We start from the raw sequence: 22,532 nt of genomic DNA, 5'->3' as shown, positions 1-22,532 counted from the left end.
TTAAAACTGGTTCTGCAAAAACTGAGAGAATCCAGCCTCACATGTCACCAAAGTTTTAGTTGTTACATCTGGATTTCTATTCAGCTATTTTACTGCAGCATCCCCCATTCATTAAGATTACATGTACTCAGTGAAAACCTAAAATATTCTTCTTGCATTATAAATAAAATATTAACTAAACCTTAAAAAAATATTCTTATATAATTTTGTTTACCATAGTCTAACTCTACAATATTTTTCCAACCTAAATCAATTTCCCACATTCTTCACATGACTGAAACCATTTTTATCTTTAGTACTTTCTTAGGTAACCTATTTATTCCGATTTTGTAATTCTTATTCATTAACCTTCTCCTTGCACATAGATTAGATTCTTAATGTGGCATTGCTGCTCCTGCTTGAAATCTAGAACCCTCTTGGGACAAACCTGAATATTGAGTCTTTATCCCTAGAGCACCCTGAACAATTCCCAGGTTTGAAATATGAATTTGTTCACATTCTTCTTCCCAGCAGTAGTTTCATGTGGTTCCAGCACTGCTGAATTAAAACCTGCTGCCACCATATTTCTACTTCTTTGAATCTCCCAGCATGCCCATCTTTTGTTGGGGTCTCAGGAAGTTGGCACAGCAATCACACATCAGCAGGGAGCTCTTCCCATGTGAGGCTACAACAGTGCTGGGGGCCTGTCAAAGTGTCTGCCCAGCTACCTATAAATGAACATGGCTAAACCTTTTTCCATGGCCACTCTCTTTTTCCCCCGTGTTACTTATGTAAATGAATTCTGCAGAGGGTGGTTATTTTACAATCATTACATGATTGAACAAGGGACCTTCATTATTCTATTTTTAAAGTACAAAACATTTGTAAAATATTTCTGCAATTAAAAAAAAAATAATTTAATAAATGTATAGGAATTGCAGTAAATTTAGCAGGAGAGGTCATGCAAAAAAAATCTCATTACAGCTATAGACAACTGTTAGTTGGAGTGCCTTTTTATTTTATAAGTCTATAAATGTTAAGCGAGAGATACTTATATTTGTTATCTTGAACAGGTAATCATAATGGGAGTTTGGTTTAGAAATTTCTATACAAGAAACATTGACTCAGTTTAGAGACAGTGGTATTTTCCTGGGCTCAGACACTCTCAGGGTTCGTACAGTATACCTTTTACATTATTAAGTATTTTCTATCAGTGCTGATTTCAGTATGCTAACTTATTTTTCCAAAGTCTTCCAGCATTAACATCCCATAGCAAAATTCTGTAAACATCCTACAGCAAAATCCTAAATGCTAAGCAATTTCAACTAACAGAGTGGAATATCTTAGAGAGAATTAGATACCCCCTCTTTTCCTCCTAATAAGCTGAAGGAAGGATAGGTCTTACAGAATGGCAGAGTGTAAAGTTGTAAAAGGAACACAGTAGTTCTTTCAGAACAGACTCTCCATAAACTGAGCAAACCCTGAAGCAAAATAAACAGTGTTCCATTATACCAGATACCTATAGAGAGTTCTCATTATGCCAAACCCAGAAAAAATATTTTCTTTGGATTTGGCAAAGGAGTAATCCAAGAATATGTTTGGCAATGAATATATTGAGGAACTGTCTTATTCTCCTGCCCTCCATCACCCTTATTGATTTCTTAGTGTTCTGAGGGTTTTTTTCTAAAAAAAGGTCCTGCTAGTTCTGTAAGTTCAAGATAACCATAATAAAATGTTGTAAGCCAGCATGTGTTAGTGTATACTAATCATAAGGGCTGTGTTTTAACAAAGGTGTTATGTTTCTCCAAATATGAGCCATACATGTTATATAGTATTGTAGCAAAATTCTTGCTGCAAGTATATTATGTTTTTAGTTTAACCAAAATAGTAGAATTTTGAGGAAAAATATACAATTGTCAGTCATTCTTTATTTGCACCCACCCCATTGCTGGGGGAAAAAGCAGGGCAAACTTCTCAAAAGTCCAATTTTGGTCAGTGAGTATCAATTTATTGATAGGAACTGTATGTAAGCAATGTAGTCTTTTTCCAGCCACGAACACATTGTTGTGATATGGAAAAATCCTCATTTGCTATGGGTTTGGGAAATACTTTTTTGTTTGGTTGGCAAGTGGTTGTGGGGTTTGTTTTTTTCTTTGTTTGGGTTTGTTAGTTGGTTACTTGGTTTTTTTTTCCTTTTTTTCTTTTTTCTTTTTTTTTTTTTTTTAGTGGAACTGAACAGTTTTTTAAATAACTCCTCTGGCTAAGTACATTTGTTGGGCTAGAAGATGTTGCATCTAACGAAAACCTATATGGAAAAACACTTCTAAGAAAGTCTGTGTATCTACTGCTTCATCGACTTTTCAGTACATTTTATTACCAACCACTCCATGTTAACTATTCAGCTTTGTTTTTAAGAAGACTTACGGTTTTGTTTTTACTTATTTTTCAGTCTTAACATAAAAAATTATCTTTTAGAGAAGAAAAGGAACTGGAGAATACTTTAGAATTTGAGTATCTGTGGATTGGTATTTCTATCCTACAATAGAAGGGTGGACATTTTATTGCATGTTCTAACTGAGTTTAAAGTTAAAACCACTATGTTTCTAATAGAATTGCATAGGCAGATGGTAAAATTTGTAACGAAAACTCAAGATGAAACAGCAGAAGTTCTGTTTTAATGTATGGTACAATCTTTTTACCTGTTCTTGTCCAGGTAATGAAAAAAAACACATCTAAATTTTGCTGTAAATTAGATAGCAAATATGTAGCGATAGCCTTGAAGTAATTGAGTAAGAGTTCATATACATCTTAGGAAGGCATTAAAACATGCAGTCTCATATTACACTTCACATATTTTACAAAACATTTCCAATAATTGTGGTTGAATGAAATCTAGAGTTTTAATGTTCAGGCTTACTGCAGTATAAACAAATTTGCCTTAACAGTACTTTCTTTCTGGAAATGATATTTTATGATACCATATTCCTTTGCAGTTTATTTTCATCTCAGCTGAACAGCTGATGTATGCAAAACCTGATGCTTCCCAAAAATACTGGTAAGGGCCCCAGAAAGAGATATATGGTGCAAACTCTCATAGGATTTCTGTGGAAGTTGAGGATGTAAGACTGGATGAAAACTGAAGTTAAAATTAACCTGGACAAATTTGTTCATCCATTTCTACCCATATTACAAAAAACTACATGAAGATAAGTTTATAAAGCCAAATACAAGAAGTTAGTTTATAATCTCCTATGACTCCCCTTAATCTCTACTCTCTCACCTTCATACAGAATCTCATCCTGTTGCCCTGTCATCATCTTGAGCAAATGCTGGGAATTCAGAGGAGAAAAGCTGCTTGCTCTCAGTTCTCATGCCTTGCATCTGTCATTTCAGAACAGGATTTCTAGGAAAGTCCTGTTAAACCAGTAACAGACCAGAGATCTAGTGTAGAGCATCCTATATGTGTGATCCATGGATTTCTGAACTAATGGGGGAAAAGAAAAAAAAAGAAAAAAAGAAGCTGGAAATTCTGATGTCATAATGAGCATGTGCAAAGCTGAACTTCTGGTAGGAAAGGGGTTTGTTTGTTTACATTTACATGAAAGAGCTCTTGGTCTAGCCAAATATAGGCATAGTTTAGTCTAGAGAAAAAAGACATATTTCTGGCACTAGGAAGATCCTTTGCCAAATAAATTAATTCTCTACAGAAGTATTCACATGCTAGAACATCTTTAAGCTATGAGAAGCACATTCCCCTTTTATTCATTTCAGCTTCAAAACTTTATTGCAAAGGCACCTGGAACTTTTTTTTATAAAGTTTAAAAAATGAGACAATAAAAATATTTTGGTCAGATGTTTGCCATGGATTATTTCAGCACAAACGGAAATTTTGCAAAGCTGTAAGCAGCTGAATGCAGGTGGTTCTAGCGACGTGCTGTGGACATCCTTAAAAAATATAGATTACGCTAAACTTTGAAGAGCATATTACTGCTTGCCAACAAACTGTCTGAATGCCCTCTCTTGTAACTGTGGAGAATGCCCTGGTGGGTTTCACACCAACACCTTTGGCATAGGTGAGGCTTCTGCTGGTTGCCATAGAGAGAGAGGACTTGCTGATACAAGCGGTTTTGGTCTGTAAACAGAGTACCACACAATGGTCAAAGAGACTTTAAGAAGCATTTTGATACAGTAGACACTGCTGAAGTGCTTCATGATCCACTAAATAAGGAGAAGCACCAGTCAACAGCTTTTTTGTGTATTTTAGAACAATTGCATTCCTTTTCCTAAGCCAAAACATAGCCATCACCACTATGTAAATGTAAATCTCTCTTGAGAAGTCTGGTTCTCTTCCTTCATTTCCTGTAGCATGTTAGGTACAGCTTTTTTCAGACTGTTTTCTCTTAAGCTTCCAGAAATGTAAACAGAGCATAAAAATCTTGTCCACAAATCTTCACACTATGTCATTCCGAACTCTCACTAGGACAACTTTACCCATAAGATCAGTTACTGTGAATTACTATTCAAGTTTGTTGCTTTTGTTTTTGTTTTTTTTTTTTTTCTTTAAATATGTTGTAATGCGTAGGAAGAAGAAACCTGATTTCTAAAGGACAAAATTAAGTCTGTAACATGTTGTGCTTTGACAATCCCAGACTTCATGATGTGTGTGTCTTTGTATATGTTATAGTGAGTTGCTCAAAAGTTCACTTCTTCTCTTGAGCATCCAATAAACATGACTCCTACAACAGGAGAAGATCTCACTAGTAGAGTGCACCGAGAGAGCTAATATAAAAATATTTTCTATTGCTGAGTTAACTTTATTGCAGTGCTACTTTATTCTCTGTTTAGTACTATCTGATCAGCGGATCTTCTATATTGCCCAACAGACTGAGATGAGTTAAACGATGAAATAATGATGTCAAGTCTTCCATTATAGTCAGCTTCAGTTTGTCATTTCTTCGTTTCATTCTGCCGGTCCTCACTGTAGTGTGTGCTTATTTGCTATTTACCACTTGCAGGTATCACTGATTTTTCATTTATAATAGCAAAGTCATGCAGCATATATTTCTTTCTAAAACCAGACTGGGAAGTGATAATCTACTTGCAATTGACAGTGATTTCTGCTGCCATTCTGTGTATTTCCTCCATTTTGATGATAACATGTTGGCAAATGTTTTTTCCAGTTCTAAATACAATACAGTGGGGCATATCAGCTACACATATTGAGAAGACTCTTCCCTATCCCCATGAATTTGTGCCCCACTCTCTCATACATGAGCATTGACCTTGGCCACTGCTGTAAATATAAGTCAAATGTAGGACTTTCTACCACTTGTAACTGCATTATATTTCAGCGTAGTTTTCATCCAGTTTTCCCCCAGGATATGTTTTAGTACTTTTGCACTAAAAGTTCTGGCAATTTTATTTTGATATGAATGCACATGGTTTTCATTCAGATATATATATGTATATATCATTAATGTTGCTCACATGGGTTTGTAATCAGAAAAGCATGTATTAAATTAGAATTCAGGTCAAGCACTAAATTGAAGTGTAGTAATGAAATATTCTTGACCAAACTCTTGATATTAAGCAAATGTTTTCTGCTTCAGTAAAAGATGGCATTTCTTTTAAAGTCCCACTTCTATTTGGTTGACAACAACTTCTAATACTAAAAAAAAAAAATAATCTAGATATGATAGTTACAGCATCATGAAAAGCTTTCCTGCACAGTTATATTTAAATATATAATGCTGTGCTGTAAATCCAGGCACGCAGTGCATGATGCAGAGTTCTTTTTTTTATATCAACTGTCTGGGGTTTTTATCATGGTGAAAATACTGAGATAGAAATGTCTTCTCTGTATCTTTCTTGTGATTCTATGCAAACATATTTTAGTGGTGGGAAATAACCATTCTTTGCCTGTGTCTGTGTGGCTACCTATGGGTACCTATATACTTGCATGTGTGTATTCCATGTCTTTCCATGAAAGTTCTGGGAGAAATTTGTAGCAAGTAGTCCCTGATTATCCTACCTGGGTTTCCATGTGCATGTGTTTCTTTCAGGGGTATCTAAAATGCCTAGAAAAAGAAAAATTTGTTAAGCCTACAGATTATTATTGGCCAATACAATTAGGGACGATACTTTGATATGAACAAAGTAGTATATTTAGCTAATAAACTGAAGACAGCAAATATAGCTCTGATTTTTAAAAACAGTTTTCAGGGAGTTTCAGGAAATTCTTAACCGAGCCTGGTATCTAAAAAATTAGTAGATAATGTAGAAATAATTGTATGATCTAGAATAAAGAAATCTGCATAATAAGATCATGAACATAATGTGACATTTTGGGGAAACAAAATAAATTTTGTAAGCAGAGGAATCACCTCACAAATCTATCAAAATGATTTTAAAGAATCGGCAAGAACCATGTGGATGAGTTGAAGTCTAGTTGACACAGTCCAATGGATTTCCAAAAGTCTTCAACACGGTCCATTTTGAAAGGCTTCTGAAGAAGCTAAGCAGCCAAGGGATAGAGGCTTGAAAAAATACATCTTTTTGCTCAAATAAAAATAAATGTTTAAAAGAAAGTAACTAAAAACAGAAATAAACTTTCAGTTCTCAAGAGAACAGGAGATAACCAGTTGAAATCCACACAGAACTGTGCCGAGTCCGGTATTGTTTATCATCTGTGCCTCTATTTCCACATCATCTATGCTTAAAGAACAAACAAACAAAACCACAAAAAATACACAAAACCAAACAAAAACAACAAAACAGCAACAACAAAAAAAACACACACAAACCAACTCTTCCTCCAAACAAACAAACAAACAAACAAATTGGTGTTCAGGTTTCAGGCGTTTAGGTACAACAGATCTGTGAATACTTATTTTTATTCATTAAGTCAATAGTATATTCTCACACTTTGGCAGGAGATTTGTTCAAATTCTGTATTAAAATATATTATTATCAGTATATTTATCTATACATCCAGAATATGTTAAGACATTAAGTCTGAGAAATATGCTTACCTGTTGTTGATTATGCTTTACAATATTATAAAACTAAATGTTTAGCACCTTTATTAGAACGCTGGTATTCTTAATTTTTATTACAAGGCTGAACACTAGTACAGAAATTTAGTTTAGTTTTACTGATAAAAGCGCAGAAGTTTTTTGTTTGTTTTCCTAATTCCTTTAATAGTAGTAAAGGATTTTGTAGTTTACGTACTCAGCGTTCACCAGCAGCAAGTTGAAACAGTTGCTGCCAGTACTCTAAACCTGATCAATAGTTGTGCACCAGTTCCTAATATCTTTCATATTCAGATGATAAAACTACTCAGGTCCATTGGGTTAATAATGTGATCTTTCCTGGCATGTTTCTATTTGACTGTTCCTGCAGACTCTTCTTTTTTTGACTATGTAAAACTGCTGTTAACACTGATGCGGAGCTGGAGAGCCCAAGTACTCTTCAGCAGAAGTGCTGGTGGGAGAGCATATGGTGGGGGTCTCTGCGGGCAGCATTTCAGGCCTGTGAGAAAGAAGCTGCCACAGCTCAGTATAGTTGCTCACATTGTTTTACTGTGTGCTGTGGAGTAGCTGCCATCAGCAGGTTCACTGAGGAAGAAGGATTCAATTGTGCAAGCACAAATTGGAAGCTACCACAATGAGAAGGTGGCATGGGGAACCCATATGCTCTATGTGCTAAAAGATTGTCAGTGGGGTCAATGGTAGCAATTTAGCTATGTGGAGCATTTAGAGAGAGGAATCCTGTACTTTGAAACATGTTTGACAAGACAGCAAGAGGTCTGGAATTGACATTGAAAGTCTGTGGAGTAGTGACTTCCAGATCTCTGGGAGATCATCCTTTCTGTAAGGCTGAAGGCCTACGCTTTCACAGGTGTTTATCTAAGATTTTAGACAGCTGTCTTGAGCTGTTCCAGCTGCCTCATTCAGCAGAGACATATTCTTATATACAGAAGGGAAATATGGCAATAGAGGAAACATAGAACAGCACCTCAAAGGTCAAAGGATGTGTCCTTCTACCCTGAACACGTCTGTTATGGTGTCGTTTGTTCCATTCAGAAGAACTGATGTCAGATGACAGGGCCTGGACAGTAAATTGTTTGCAGAATCAGCAGTAAGATATTTGTCAGTAACCTGAACACCTGCTGGAGATGATGGAGCTGTTCTGAAATAAACCAGTACTGCTGCAGCCTTAGCAGTGGAGAGGATGGACTTCATGCAATAGCCCATTTTGTTTCAGTGGTTATTTGTCAATCCTATGTCCTTAAAACTTCTGTTTATTTTATTCTTAAAGCATTTCTGTATTTTGGATTTTAATTTTATCAGCTTCACTGTCAGTTATGAATATTTTAACTAGATTCATCTCGAAGCAGATAACTTGAAACCAGGAGATTTTTCTGGGCATAAATTCCACTAAATAGTTCCTATACATTTCTTATTTTGCCGTAAGGTTTGGTTGTGGATTGGCTTTTTTGTTTGTTTGGGGGTTTTTGTGGTGGGGTTTTGTGGTTTTGTTTGGTTGGTTTTTGTTTGGTTTGGTTTTTTGAGGTGAATTTTAGCATGGTAGTTTACGTACATAATGTAAATATGATGTGGTAAATACATTTCTTAATCTGCTAGTCTTATTAAGCTGCTTCCTTAAGTTTTTCTAGTTTGAGAGTTCCTCACAAGTAAACAAATTTGTTCAGGCCTCTGCTGAGGGCAAGAATGCAATATAAAAATACCAGAGTCAGTTTTCTGTCGAGCTGAAAGTACAGCTGGCCTAATGTGTTGGGTGCAGCTGAAGGAGTGTTATAGGAAGGTGATTATAAATGCACCTTTGTACTCTCCCTAATTATTTTTTTAATGCACTTGTGTGCCCAAGAGCCGTCACTATTGCCCTGTACATCGGTGACATAATGCAGCGCTCTCTTTGTTTCAGTCTGCTACTTGTTTTCTGCTTCACCCAGAGAAGCTCCACAGGAGCTTGCAATAATGGAAGAACTTTTAATGTTATTTAAGGACTTCTTTTCACAACTTTAATGCTAAGGAACTGTATTGAGAAATATGGGAATGTTTCCAGACTCCTAAACAAAATTAGAAAGTTAGAAGTTTAGCTACAACTTCTTCTTTAATTTGTTGCAAAATACTGGTTTTTGTCATGCTGCTTTAGGGAGGACTGTCTCACAGGACTTTTACTAATTCTGAATCATTACTTCATGAAGGGTATTCCTTTTAAAGAGTCACAGCTCAATAATGTCCTTAGAGAGAGCTCTGCATATTAACTTTGTTTCAGTTGTCACTGTAGACATAGTCAGTATATATTCTCCTGAAGTTATCATTTTCATGTTTAAAGAAAGAAAGAAATTTCTGCAGGATTTCTTGGTATTTATTTAAAAAATTACTATACCATAAATGCTTCTGATACTCCACTTCAAAAAGACTAGGTCTAGAAAAAGTGAACAAAAAGAACTAGAACTAGAAGATGTGAACAAAAAAATGCAGTGACCAGCAGGGCTATTTTTTAAGTGTTCTTTCTTGCTGTTGATCTTACATATACATGTACATTTAGACTGTAAGTTCTTTCTTATGAGGTTCCCGACGTGCTACTAAAACCAAGTATCAAGCAACAGTAATAACAGTAGGCAAATTTCACCAACTTCCAGCAGGTAAGCTGCCCTTCATAATACTATTTGAAAGAGTTTAGGGGTATTTTGGGAGTAAAATTAATCCCACTTGCTTTCTTCAGGTAGCATAGCACAATAGTCACTTTTTTTCTAAAATAGGTAGCACTGCTGAGTGATTCCTTTCCCTCTGCAGAAGGCACCAGTTAATTCCCCAAAGGACACGCTGTAACCTGTTCCAAAGAACCATGAAAAACATGACAAGAATCTGTGAGTTTTTACACCGGAACCTTATAAACTTCATTTTCCTTTGTGTCGTTGCCAGCAGTTCGCACGGGCTGCCACGGCAGCTTTCAGAAGCGGTGCGGCTCAGGAAACCCACCCCGGCTCGGCCCGTTTGAAGGCTGCGAAGGGGGGTCGGAGGAGGAAGGCGAAGGAGCTTGGCGGCGGTTCCCGGGAGGATCCCCGCGGCCCGGCCCGCAGAGCCCCCGGCTACCGCAGCGCGGCCCTGGGCGGGCTCCGCCCCGCCGGCGCCCGGGGAAGCTGCTCCTTACATGGGCATGGCCGCCGCTCGCCCGGGGCCCGGGCGGGGTGTCCCGCTGGAGCCAGGCCGCGGCCCAGCCGGCGGTGGGGCGGGGGGGGTTCAGCCAGACAAAGAACAGTCCCGGCAACCAAATAAGGAAGTTCGAGCTGGAGGATTTCAGAATAGGAGCAGGGGGAAGGCGGGGAAGCAGTCTTTTCTGCTGGAAGCGGCTTTCTGCTATTAACAGAGAAGTGGTAAATACAGGGGTTCAAGGCTCACAAACTTGTCATCAGCCCTCTGTAATCTGCTGCCAGCAAAGCTGAAGAACTCAAGCTGTATTTGTCATATTTTCTCATGTTTCTGAAGGCTCTTTATAGATCTTTGTTTATAAAGGAGGGGTCTTTGGCAGGCCCCTTTGGTTAGCAGCCTGAAGACAAATGAACCTTCCTCTGCCAGGGGAAGAAATCCCATTGTACATTATTCAAGCATTATGAAAACACGTTATGAATTTTTGTCCACTAGGTTTTCATCAGAACAGTGCAGAAGTTCATCTAGGAAGGGTACATATGCACCCCTGAGAGACTGAGGTGTCTCTGCAGTTGAAAACTGTAGCAAAGAGAAAAGAAAGTTAGTGCTGAAAAGCATCCTGACAATTCTGACAGAAAAGCATTTCATATAACAAAATGACTTGGTGGAAAATTTTTCTGGTATATCAAAAATGCAAATAAACTACTGGTTTAAACATAGGTATGGAATTCATCCCCTGCAGTCCTAATCGCGTGTCTTGAGACTTCTTTTTTTCCCCCCTACGTATATGGGCTGGATTTAAAAGGCCTTATTCCTGGTAGGAAAAAGACACACACCATTCCCCTTTTCACTTCAGGCTTACTCGAAGGAGGAAGAATCAACACAACAGAAATATTCAGTAGATGCAGGAGCAGCTGTGATCTCTGCTGGCTATGTGGAAGTTAGAACAGAGAAAACTAAATAGCTGTGGGCACAAACTTCAGCAATAACATATAACATACTGGCCTGGTTTGCTCTGGTTTCAAAATGTTAGCAACAGAATGTCTTCTAAATTCACAGCCTTATAGCAAACAATTACATGCACTACGAGCTTGACATCCTGATGAAAGGAAGTAAATTATGCCTCGATCTTGAAATTGTGACCAGATCAGCTCATAACCAGCTACTGAAAAACATTTTAAATATTGTGGGGAAGCCTGACTCAGAAGAAACAGCTTCTTTATCTTTCCTGACAGGCCTTCCAATTACAGCAGCTGTAAGTTACTAAAGTGTAACTAATTGAAAGATACAACACACTTGTTATTACTGTATCAGGAGTATTAAAGAAGAGAACGTAGTGTTGAGATTTCAGTCCGGAGCTGGGAAGGACTTAAGGGTGACATTCAAATTGCTGTAACTACCTGTTACTTTATGTCAGCCTCCTAACAATTCAAGCATCTGAAATGTAGGTACACCTGTCGTAGATCCATGGTGATGCTTGCAAATGTGACTTCAATATCACAGCTGAAGAGTGTTATGCCAATTTTACTATAAAGTAGAAACCATAGATACAATATTAACAAAAGCACAGAGGAGAAATCTTAGGCAAGGTTATTTTGCTCTTGATTCAAACAGAATATTACAGGTGTCTTTGTAATTTATTTCAGGAATAAGAAATTCATAATCTGAGAACAGTGGTAGAGTGAGGTAGGACAACAGTGCAAGGAAAAGCTGAAAGAGTTGGGAAAATAATACAGGGCAGAACCAACTGCACAGCTTGGAAGAGAAAAGGAGTTGGACAAAAATTTACAAAATAGTTCTCCTTTGTGGTGTTAGTGAAACTGGGAGTTTAACATGGGTCAAGGTCCTTTTGAGTCTGAGGAGTGAGTTGTTTTCCAGGTTAAATTTTGCTATATTGAATGTAGCTATTTTCAGAGCTCATACGCTTTGCTCTATCAGTAGTTGTTCAGGCCAGGAAAATCTGGATTACTCATGGTCAAAACAGACAAAGAATGTTGGTACCAAAGTACCCAGGTATTTTAAGGAAACCATTGGGATATATGACTTCTCTGTGTGCTGCTTGTTCAACCATCAGTGTTCTTGTTCCGTGTTAGAAAGTGCCTATATAGTAGAGCCATGATTTTTCTCCATGCTGTCATAGGAGTTGCACAGTAGGCTTAATCAATATGATTTAGGCAACTTTGTACCCTGAAGACTTCTGCTGCTTTAGTCCAAAAGGTGAAGAAATTAGTATTATAACAAAGACTTAGGCATGAGTCACTCCATCACCATTGATATACACACACGTGTGTATACATACATGTCCATTAAAATGCTAATTGGCTTCTTATGAAAATTGTCTCAGCAATAGAAACTTCTAATTTTTTGTTTTCCTCTATGTATAATTAGAAGTTTGATAACTTCATTTCATTTATTTTTGTTGAATCACGTTTTAATAGATCATAGACTTTGCAGTATGGTTTGCTTTCAAATGTTGACTTTAGCTATGGTTCCCTCTGTGTGAAACACATCATTTTGATGGTGTGTATTGGCAGAATTGAAAGTGATGGGAAATGTTTGCTTAAATAACCTTTCTTGTAACAAACACCTGATCCTTCATTTTCCAGAAGTGCTAAGAAAAACAAAAACCGCAAACAACTTGGTACTTCTAGCTCAGACACTGGGAATTTCACTGGAAGGATATAATACCAAACAAAGCAATTTGCAGTTGGGACCTCAGTGTCTGCCAGCAGCAGCAAAGTTGGGTAGTGTGGGATACTTGTAATATGGGATTCAAGATGCTTTGGAAACAGTGCTGATGCTTTGGGCTGGTAGATGTTTAGCAACTGCGATTTTAGAGGTACAGTTAGTCCCTTTTGTTTCTAGGAAAACATAACTTTGCATGCTGACCTTCTAAAGAAATCTCAAACTCTGATGCATTCCAAGAAAATTAGTGTCCTGTTCCTGGTTTAGTAATCCCCATTCAAAGCTTTTAAGTGCTGTCAAGGGGCCTGGAGCACAAGTCTGATGAGGAGCAGCTGAGGGAGCTGGGGCTACTTAGCCTGGAGAAAAGGAGGCTGAGGGTAGACCTTATTACTGTCTACAGCTACCTGAAAGGAGGTTGTAGCATGGAGGGTGTTGGTCTCTTCTCCCAAGTAGCAAGTGACAGGACAAGATGAAACGGCCTCAAGTTGCTCCAGAGAAGGTTTAGATTGGATATTAGGAAAAAATTCTTCACAGAAAGGGTTGTCAGGCATTGGAACAGGCTGCCCGGGGAAGTGGTGGAGTCACAATCCCTGGAGGTGTATAAAAGGTGCTTAGACGACGTTCTTACGGACATGGTTTAATGCTGGAGTTAGGTTAGGTTATGGTTGGACTCAATGGTCCTGAGGGTCTCTTCCAACTGAAATAATTCTATGATTCTAAGCACAGTATGGAAGGGCATGTAATTTTATGGAGAGGGTTTTTTTGTTGTTTTAAATAAAAAATCGAAAATCCACAATATTTGGCATGTTAAAGCTTATTATGTGTAGCTAGTGTAAAGAAATTCATTTCCTTTATGTAATAAAAGTAGGGAGATTGCTGTATTTGGATTAATAAATCATTTATTTCAATCAGCTGCATATGAATTGATTTGAAGCCTTGTAAACCCTTTCAGTTCCTTCTTCTAGTCCTTCAGTGTCTATGTCACTGCCATTTCCATCTGAGCTTAATGTTGTTTGAACTGGAATATGATGCAAAGCTCCATTGTGGCTAGCTGAATACTACTTGTGTTTATTTACAGGTATGCCTATATTCTTGAATTAATTTCCAGTTTTTAAGACCGAAAGGATCTTGTGTCATGTGTCTCCCAGATGTAGAACACATCATTTGAATCTCAATCACAACTTCTTCCTAGATCTTGGAATTTCGTTTTTGTTTTCTTTTTGAAAAACATCCTGGTTTGATTTAAGGAATTTGAGAGGTCTGGTCTTAACTAGCATGGTCAGAATTGTACAGTCTAGTGTAGCTTTTAATATCTTTGTTATTCACCAGCTAGAATGCTAAAATGTTGCATATCATAATGAAGAAAAAAAAAAAAAACTAGGCAAATAAAAGAAATTAAATAGAAGTTTGTAGCTATTTGTAGTATAGTAGCACTTGGAAACTAGCTGTTGTAGATCATAATGCATGTACACTCTATTAAAATACTATTTCTTTATTGAAGATACACTGCAAGCCAAACAGTTGCATTTAAATAGTACAAATTATTCCGTCATAGTTTAAGAACTTGACAGGCTCTGTGAAGAAGTCCATTGAGTTGTTTTATCTTAATTTGTTCTCTCTCAGATTGCTGAGGATGTAATTATTTCATGTAAGGTTTTCTCCCTGCGTTTTCAATTTTATTTTCCTGAAATAATACTTTCAGTTTTCACACTTCAATCAATACTGATTTCATTTTATTTAGAGGGTAGTATAAAAACTGAAGATTCTCAAAGTTTGAATGAATGCTAGCAAAAAAACCCCTTCATATGACTTCAGGTAGTTTGGTGTTTTGCTAGTGGCATTTACCATTACCTCCATTACTTCACAGAAATAAATTTTTGGGGTTTTTGTTGCATTTTTCCAAAAACTGTTGTTATAATTGTAATTACATTCTAAATATTTCATTTAAATATTAGGACTTCATGGGACTTGTATACAATTGTCTTTCTATGTGTAAATTGGTCTCCATCATTTTAGTTTGCCAATCATGCTGTCCATACAGTTAGAAACCCTTTAAACTAGAAACGAATGTTCCTGGAGCTGGAATGATAAGCAAAGTTGTTTACAAGAAAGAATCACAGATCATATTAAGATTTAAGTAAAGCATATGGTTTTGTTTCCTTTGTCTTTGGATCTTTATTTCACATTGTGCCTCATGTTTGGTTCCCAGTAAGTTGAGCTTCATTTTCACTTTCCATGCTCAGTTACGCTTGTGGAATCACAGTGAAACCAGTGTCTTGAACTAAGCTGATGTGCACAAGCTGTCTTTCTGCTTTCATCTTCCATCCGCATGAAGTGAACACGAGCATACATGCATGGACATAAAACTCTTCTCCAAAATTCTTGGAACATATGTGCAAAATATGTGCAATGTACAAGCTGTGGCAGAAGAAAATGTCAGAGAACTCAGTTTTCTGTTATAATCAAATACAAAGGAGAAGGTGTGGTTAAGAGAAGTGAAGTCCAGGTACTGTTTTTCTGTAACTGGCTTTTCCTACCATACACCAGTCTGTTCTTTGTTGTGTGTGTTAGATTATCTGCAGCTATTACTGGCTGAACTGCGGATAAAATACTATCCTCGACAAGCATGCTTACCCATAATCATATAGAGGCCTGATTAGTGATGAGGGATACTGTTTTTATCTTTGTACTATCTTAATAGTATGTGTATGAGCTACCATGCTTCTTCCCCATAGTCATGTACCAGAACTGGAAACAGAGCTACTGCAGTGCCAGTCTTCTCACTGCCAGGATCTGGCATGTCACTTTCTGTTCTAGCAATGGGGCTTTATTGCACTCTCTCTTTTCCCTAGTTGGCAGCATTCCTCTCTTCTCCCTGTTACATTCTGGAGTGACTGAGTGATGTGGAGTTCTGAGCCCTAAAGAGGGCTGCATGGTGAAAAAGGGTGAAGGGGGTTGAGGAAGCAGTCTCAGTGCCACCTTGTTCTGCATTGTCCACTGTAGAATCAAATTTCTCAGGTACAGGTCTTGCTCATCTTGGGGGTTTATAGAAGTTGGAGGAAAATAGTGATGATGATGTTCTCATGTAAACCAAATGGATTCCAGGCATCCAGATCTGGACTCTAATACACACTGATTGGAAAGAGGAGCTGAAAGAAGAAAGGGGAGCACCCTTTCAGCTGCCCTAAAATTTCTTAAGCATTATCCAGGATGTTTAGTAGAGGTGAGATAAAAGGCAGCATGTTTGTACACTTCTTTTTGCTGTCCATGTTGTAGAAAATTCAAGTGATAACACTGCTCACTTCTATGGACTAAACATGGATTTGAGAATAGAGGTTGTGTAGATGTATCTTTTGAGATTGTCTGTCTCATTTTGGGCAGATGTTTAAGTAGATGTTACTAATGATTAGTTGTGTTCTATGATTACTTAAAAACTGATACCGGAATGTAATCTGTAAGAAAGCCCTGGATCCAGACCAAGGGGGTTGTAGTAGGAAGGGTAGAAACAAACAACAGAAATCTGTTCTTCAGTCTTCATCTCCTTATGGAAAAGGGAAGAAAAGAAAAAGAAATCTCTACCTTCAAATGATGCCCTTAGTGAAATGTACAGTAGTAATTTTTGTATTTACAGTAAGTGACAGACTGGTTTTGTGTAATTAGACTGCAAAATAGCATGATTTTTGTAACATACAGTAAACATTCTCTGAACTCTGATGCAGACAAAAACAATGTGAAAATAATGCAAACTTTTCCTGCGCAGAAAAGCTAACAAAAACTCCCGTGGCAACGCTTTGGTGCAGCTGTATGGCAATATGGAAGAGCCTAGGATGTTTCCTCCAGTCTCCAGGCAGCTGCAGCATCTGCTTCTGCTTGAGCAGACATTTCTCAAGCTTTTCTACTGGTTATGGATGCCGAGTGCCCGGAGGGAAGCAAGTGAACTTCCAGCATGGGACACGAACCATTGTTTGGCAAAAAAGTGTGTCAGAAAGTCCCAGTTCTTGAGAGTAATTAAGACTCAAGAGAAAGACCATGCCGATGGCGATTCGCTGCGGGAAACCCCCACTTCCCCGCCGTTCCAGCAGCCTGGTACCGCCTCTCGCAGGCACCGGGGGGCCCGGGGTGACGGCGGGACTCTTAACGTGAAGCCGCCGGAGCGGCCGCGCCGGCGGGGGCTGAGGCAGAGCCCGGGCCCGCCCCGCCCCATATAGCGCCGGTACCTGCGGCCGCCGCGCCGCTCCGCCCCGCTCCCGCCGCCGGACTCCCGCGTCCGCTCAACACTTGCGCTGGGGTATGTGATAACTGCCCGCCTGAACCTTGCCGAGGTAAGATGGCAGGATGCTTGCATGAGTTCTGACGTGACGTGTCTTCTTCTGAGGACGCGAACGCACGGCAGAAGGGGTGATGGAAGGCGAGAGGTCAAGGCAGATGAAACCTTGCTGTAGTCGGATCGGGCTGACGGCGTTTCTGTCGAGTATTTGTTTTTCTTTTTCGCGCGGCTCTTTCTTGCCCTTTCAGTTTGCCACACCGCCTGTAGTTGCGTTCGAGTTTGGCTGATGCACTTTATTCGCCGACCGTGGCCAAACCCTTGGTGTTTCCAGAGACAGAGAGGATGCTGTTGTGGCGGGAGCGGCTGTGTGCACCTCTGTAGCTCAAGGCTTCGTAGATCAGTTGTTAGTTTGTGAGTAGATGTGACAGAGCAGTAAAACATGAGTGCTTTTGCACTCTTCATTGTAGGAGACTTCTGTAGGAACCTGGTGACACTCCTGGATGAAAAGAGAATTGGTAATAGGCACACGACTTGATGTTTTAGAAAACTTAATATGGCTTCTTACCAAAATCAAACAAAATATTAGGTGGGGTTTTTTTTTTTAGTCCTGTGGAATTCATTAGTCTGTAAGGAAGACATATTTGGTGACCTCGAGATGATGTACTGCTGCAGCTTTTTTTGTCGAATGTTTATCGTTGAGTGTTGAAAGGAATTTGGTGTTACTTAGTAACTTTGTAACTTACAACAGTAAGGGCTTTGCAGATTTTTTTTTTTTTTCTTTTTCGAGTCTGTGGTAGACATTTGTTTAAATTTCAGTAGAGAAGACCAAAAAAAAAAAAAAAAAAAAGTGAAATTTTCCTGGCAGCAGGCACATAATTAGAAAGAAGGCTGGGAAAAGTAAGACTGACCTTCCTTATAATGATGTGTTTACAGAAACTTGGAAAGCAGAGATATGCATTGGCTATCAAAGAGTAACCAACGTCTGCTGTTGGAACATTTGGGTCAGCCTTATATTAAGGAATATGGCACTGCAGAGCATACGTCTAAAAATAGGAGTGGATACATTTGATGTTTCGTTAGGCTTTGAGGTCAATAAACTTTTTCCGTGGTATTTTGTGGCTGTATTGAACTGAGACCATGATTCCTGGGGCCACACCTTATATTTCTGAAATTAACTCCATTAGATGTGTTACATATTGTATGGAAAGTTTTATGTCCACTCACAAGTCTGTGTGCACTGAAATCCACTGGAGTTCTGGGATGGCAAAAGTTATGATGATGTTCTTAAGGAAGCTCAACAGTTTCCAGGCATCTAGAGCTTGTCTGTGATTCACAATGCATACCAGACATAGAAGGGATTAAGATACAGAACTGATAACAAAAGGATGGGAAAAAAAATAATAAATATAAAAAGTTAAAAGGCTTACAGCCCATGTCTGGTAATTGTATCTAAACCACTTTGCTATCAAAAAGGGAGCAAATACTTGTTGGAACAGGATTCTGAGAGAGATTCTGTTGCATCCTACTTTCAGATGGGGGACAAAACCTGAAAGAACTGTCTGTCTGTGAAATAATATACTAATTTTCCTGGCCAGGAGGAGAAATCCTGTGGGAAAAGCTGGGGGCAAAGGGACATGGGTTTGAATAAAATAGACTGGAGGACTGGGTAGGAGGTATACAGATGTTCTTAGAACTTTTGAAGCTCTTAGGAATATGCAGGTAGGATTTTTTTGGCATTAAGTGTGCCATTTGGATAAAAACATTTCTGTCACCTTTGAAACAGAAGAAACCTCATAATCACAAAGTTAGAATTTACCATGTTATCATACACTGCAATCTAACTTCAAAGTTTTCTTAAAATTGGAATGTTGGATGTGTGGTAAGAGTTCATTAGCAGCTGGCAGTTATATGTCACATAGCTTTTCTTGTAGCTTTGTGAGAGCCAAGCTAGTTTGTTGTTTTGTTTTGTTTTGTTTTGTTTGTTTTTTCAGAGAAAAACTGTTCAGAAAATTTAAAGTGTGTTTTAAGTCACAATAAGTGGCCTGATGTATCAGGATTCTATTACAGTAGTGCTTTTTAATATACATCTTTTTATGACCTCTGTTATCTTCAAATTGCTTTTCAAGTTGTTTGGTTAGTTGGTCTTGTTTTTTTTTTCATAAGGGCAGAACAGTTACATATATTCTTCTGGCTAAGCTCATCTTGCTGGACACTCATGCACCTATTATTGTGAGCCTATTATTTTGAACTCGCCTGAGTCTACTGCTTTCTCTTTGCATAGGCTATGTGATGATTGCAACATACAAAAATTTGCAGTGTGTTATTCTACAGTAATTATTGGTTTTGTACAATTACAATTATTGTTAATTAGTTATGGAGATCTGCGGTTCCAGGCAACAGAAAGCAACTCACTATTCTTTGCACTGAAGAGTTTTTTGAGCTTATACAACAGTAGTGGAAGGCATGATAGTCTCGCCTCTCCATGAGCAGGAGGAAAGTTGCAGTTTTGTTATCCGCTTTGTGGTCTGTATGACTGCAGCAGCCATTTCTAATAGCTATGTTAGCAATGTTAGCACAGCATGCCTCCGGTTCTGTAAGGACACAGTGGTAAATGTGATGAGTAATGTTCAGCTGTTGGGCTTTGGGCATTGCAAGACAAAGGGAGTTGTCTGGCTGGATGTGACTTGTGGGATGCTGGTCAGCCCACTTACATGGAGAATTCCTTCTTTCTCTGCTGTATGGCATTTCTTTCTATTACTCCACTTCAAAATGATCCATGAGAAACACACCTTATTTAAACTTACATGGTTCTCAACTGGGTGAAGTAAACCGATCTGACTTGTAAAATCATGTCTTTGATGGGAAATTATTGTATTCTTCAAAGAGCAAATTTATTTCTCAACTAGCTCTACTTACAGTAGCTGCTTTGTAATTTTACTCATGCCGGCATAAATGTGGACCCATATACCTGGGAGCAGAGAAGAGCATCATTCAGCGTGACGTGTGTATAGGATCATTTCCTTTAGATTATGAATAGTGGTAGACACTGAACCTGAAAGATATTAGGAAAAAGACCTTTGGTTTTTAAAAGCTGAGTTTCTTAGATGAACATGTATAAATAAGGGAAGTGCATGGGGTGTAGTGAGAAGAAACTGTCTGAAAGATGAAGATAAGTATATACACTCTTAGTACATAATTTCCCTGTGAAATGTTTTCTGTTACTGTCATATGTCTTTTCATTTGATGTTTATTCTTCAAGAAAGGTGTCTTCAAGTATTTGGGGTTCTACTGGACCTTTACTGACCTGAGAAGAGTTGGTGGTCCTAAGATTTTATTTTCCCAATAAAAATTTCAGGGTTATGTAAAACGTATTCCTTACCTGATAGTCCCATATATGCTTAAGAACATAATCATTGGCTGGAAATCTTTCATCCTGGGAATATTCTTTAATCAAAATATGCTTATGGAATTTTGTATTCATGAATTGCCTTCCATCTTGGAAACATTCCTGTTTTCTTAACAGATAGCCTTTCAGCACTAGATTAAGTAATAAAGTTCCCTTTGGAGTGAAGCTCCCACTCAGTAATAGCAATACCAAGCAATGATTTCATAGTGATAATACGTCAATTTGAAAGAATAAATGCATATAGAGTAATTACTAACCAAGTTATAGTATGCCCAGAAGACTCATTTTAACCTCTAATTCTGCAGAAAGTGGAGAGTCTTTTGTGACCACAAGTGTCAGAACTTCCTGAAGCTTTACAGATCATTAAACATGTTGGTGTACATATAATTAAAAAAAAAAATATGCTATCGTAACTATCATGGAAGGAGAACCAATAATTAAGGCAGTTCTTTTCACATATGTGAAGTATAATTTCTGGATTAGCACACAAATAGAAAACTATAGAAATATTTTCCTCCACATTGCTGTCTAGACGCTTAACAGGGTCCTTCTCCCGCCTGCTTGAGACATTCTAGACTTTGCCAAGGCAGGAAATTTGTATTTCCTTTATTGAAGCAGAAAGTGATTGTAATTAGTGTATTGTGTATGGCACTCCCTAGTGCTTTCCCTTTCTACAAAGGGAAGGTGTTTAAGATAAACGGCATTTATTTTTATTTAAATAAATAAATGCAGGGGGCTCAATTTATTGCTGGGCCTTTTTCTGCCTGGTGCACCCTTGTGACGTGAATCTGCTTTCCCTAGTGTGTGTAGTGCACATATCTCTCTAGGGATGATGTAAGAAATCTTTGTTTAACTTCAATTATTTTAAACCATCCTTTGGTAGCAATTACTCCGAATTCATTCCAGTCCTTCCCAGGACATTCTTCTGAGACTGGTGAATTTTATTCCTTCATGTCACCAAAAAATGTTCCTCTTGGAATTTCTCCTTGAAATGGGCTCGGGATTTTGTTTGTTACCACTTTCAGAAGATGGTCTGTATTATATGTGCTGGTCTAAAACATGGGAGAAGAAAAAAACAATTTTTCTAATTCTTCTTTTTGAATAAACCAATCTTATATCATGGTTCACTATAGAATAGTTCAAACAGAAAGTGGCAATGTGTTCATACTTCAGCCTTAAAAACGTGAAAGAGTTATTCTGCGAAGGGTTGAGTCTGTGTGTCAGGAGCTGCTATACTGTATTGCCGAAGTGTCCAAGTTTCGGTAAATATTCATGAAATGACACGTCGCGTTTGTCCTTTTGGATTTGTGTAAAGTGAAGGCTTTCTAGAGAAGGACAATTACTTGCAGACATGATGTGTCAGTCAGCAAAAATGTACAGGAAAAAATTTGTTGGTTTTCATTGGCAGCATCGTTACATTTATTTTTCAGGCCTAAAACGTAAAAAATAGATTAACACATAAAAATCTGTTTTAGTAATGTTAATGTTTGTATCAACCAACTAATGCCATCAAATTCACAGTGAAGAATGACATTCTTTTCTTATATGCTACTGTACCCATTGAGGCAACATGGTACCTGAGGTGTGCGTGTAAATAATAGGAAAACATAGGGAAATAAGTGTACAACATCAGTATTTAACTTCTTGCTTTTACAATTTAAAAAATAATCCTCACCTATGGTAAAGAAGAATCCACTTCAGAGAGCAAGAAATGCATGGAAGCAGCATCTGGTGGGCTGGAGAAACTTCATCAGGAGGTCCCACCTGGCTTCTAGTGAATAGAAAAAGAGTATGGAATATTGTGATTTTTTGGTGTGTGTGTGTTTCCTCTGCTACAGAATAATTTTAAAAGTATGACTCCAGTTCTTCAGCATCCCTGAATACAGAAATCTGGTTTAAATCAAGACCTGCATGTGTTACAGCAACTTTTCTCAGGAGAGTCAACCTGCTGGTTTTAGGCCAAGCTTTAAGCTGGGCTTGCTTCTACCCATTTTTGCACCTTACTCACAACTTGGAA

General features: G+C 38.1%; 1 protein-coding gene across 9 annotated transcripts in view; it reads left to right on the top strand.

Annotated features, from left to right (window-relative positions):
• PALLD (palladin, cytoskeletal associated protein) overlaps positions 1-22,532 on the top strand; it is a 194,994-nt gene that overhangs the window by 112,584 nt on the left and 59,878 nt on the right. Inside the window, exon 1 of one of the 9 annotated variants that reach the window (XM_065836815.2) lies at positions 17,035-17,164. The exons of 7 other annotated variants lie outside the window; for them this stretch is intronic. The gene's annotated coding sequence lies outside the window, so the exon portion shown is untranslated. Of the gene's footprint in view, positions 1-17,034; positions 17,165-22,532 lie in introns of those variants that run through there. One more of the 9 variants, XM_071807717.1, reaches the window with a different exon arrangement.

This window comes from Patagioenas fasciata, chromosome 4, assembly GCF_037038585.1.
Source record: "Patagioenas fasciata isolate bPatFas1 chromosome 4, bPatFas1.hap1, whole genome shotgun sequence".
NCBI lineage: Eukaryota > Metazoa > Chordata > Aves > Columbiformes > Columbidae > Patagioenas > Patagioenas fasciata.
The sequence above is the reverse complement of the archived record's forward strand: the minus strand, read 5'-3'. Positions and strand labels throughout refer to the sequence as shown.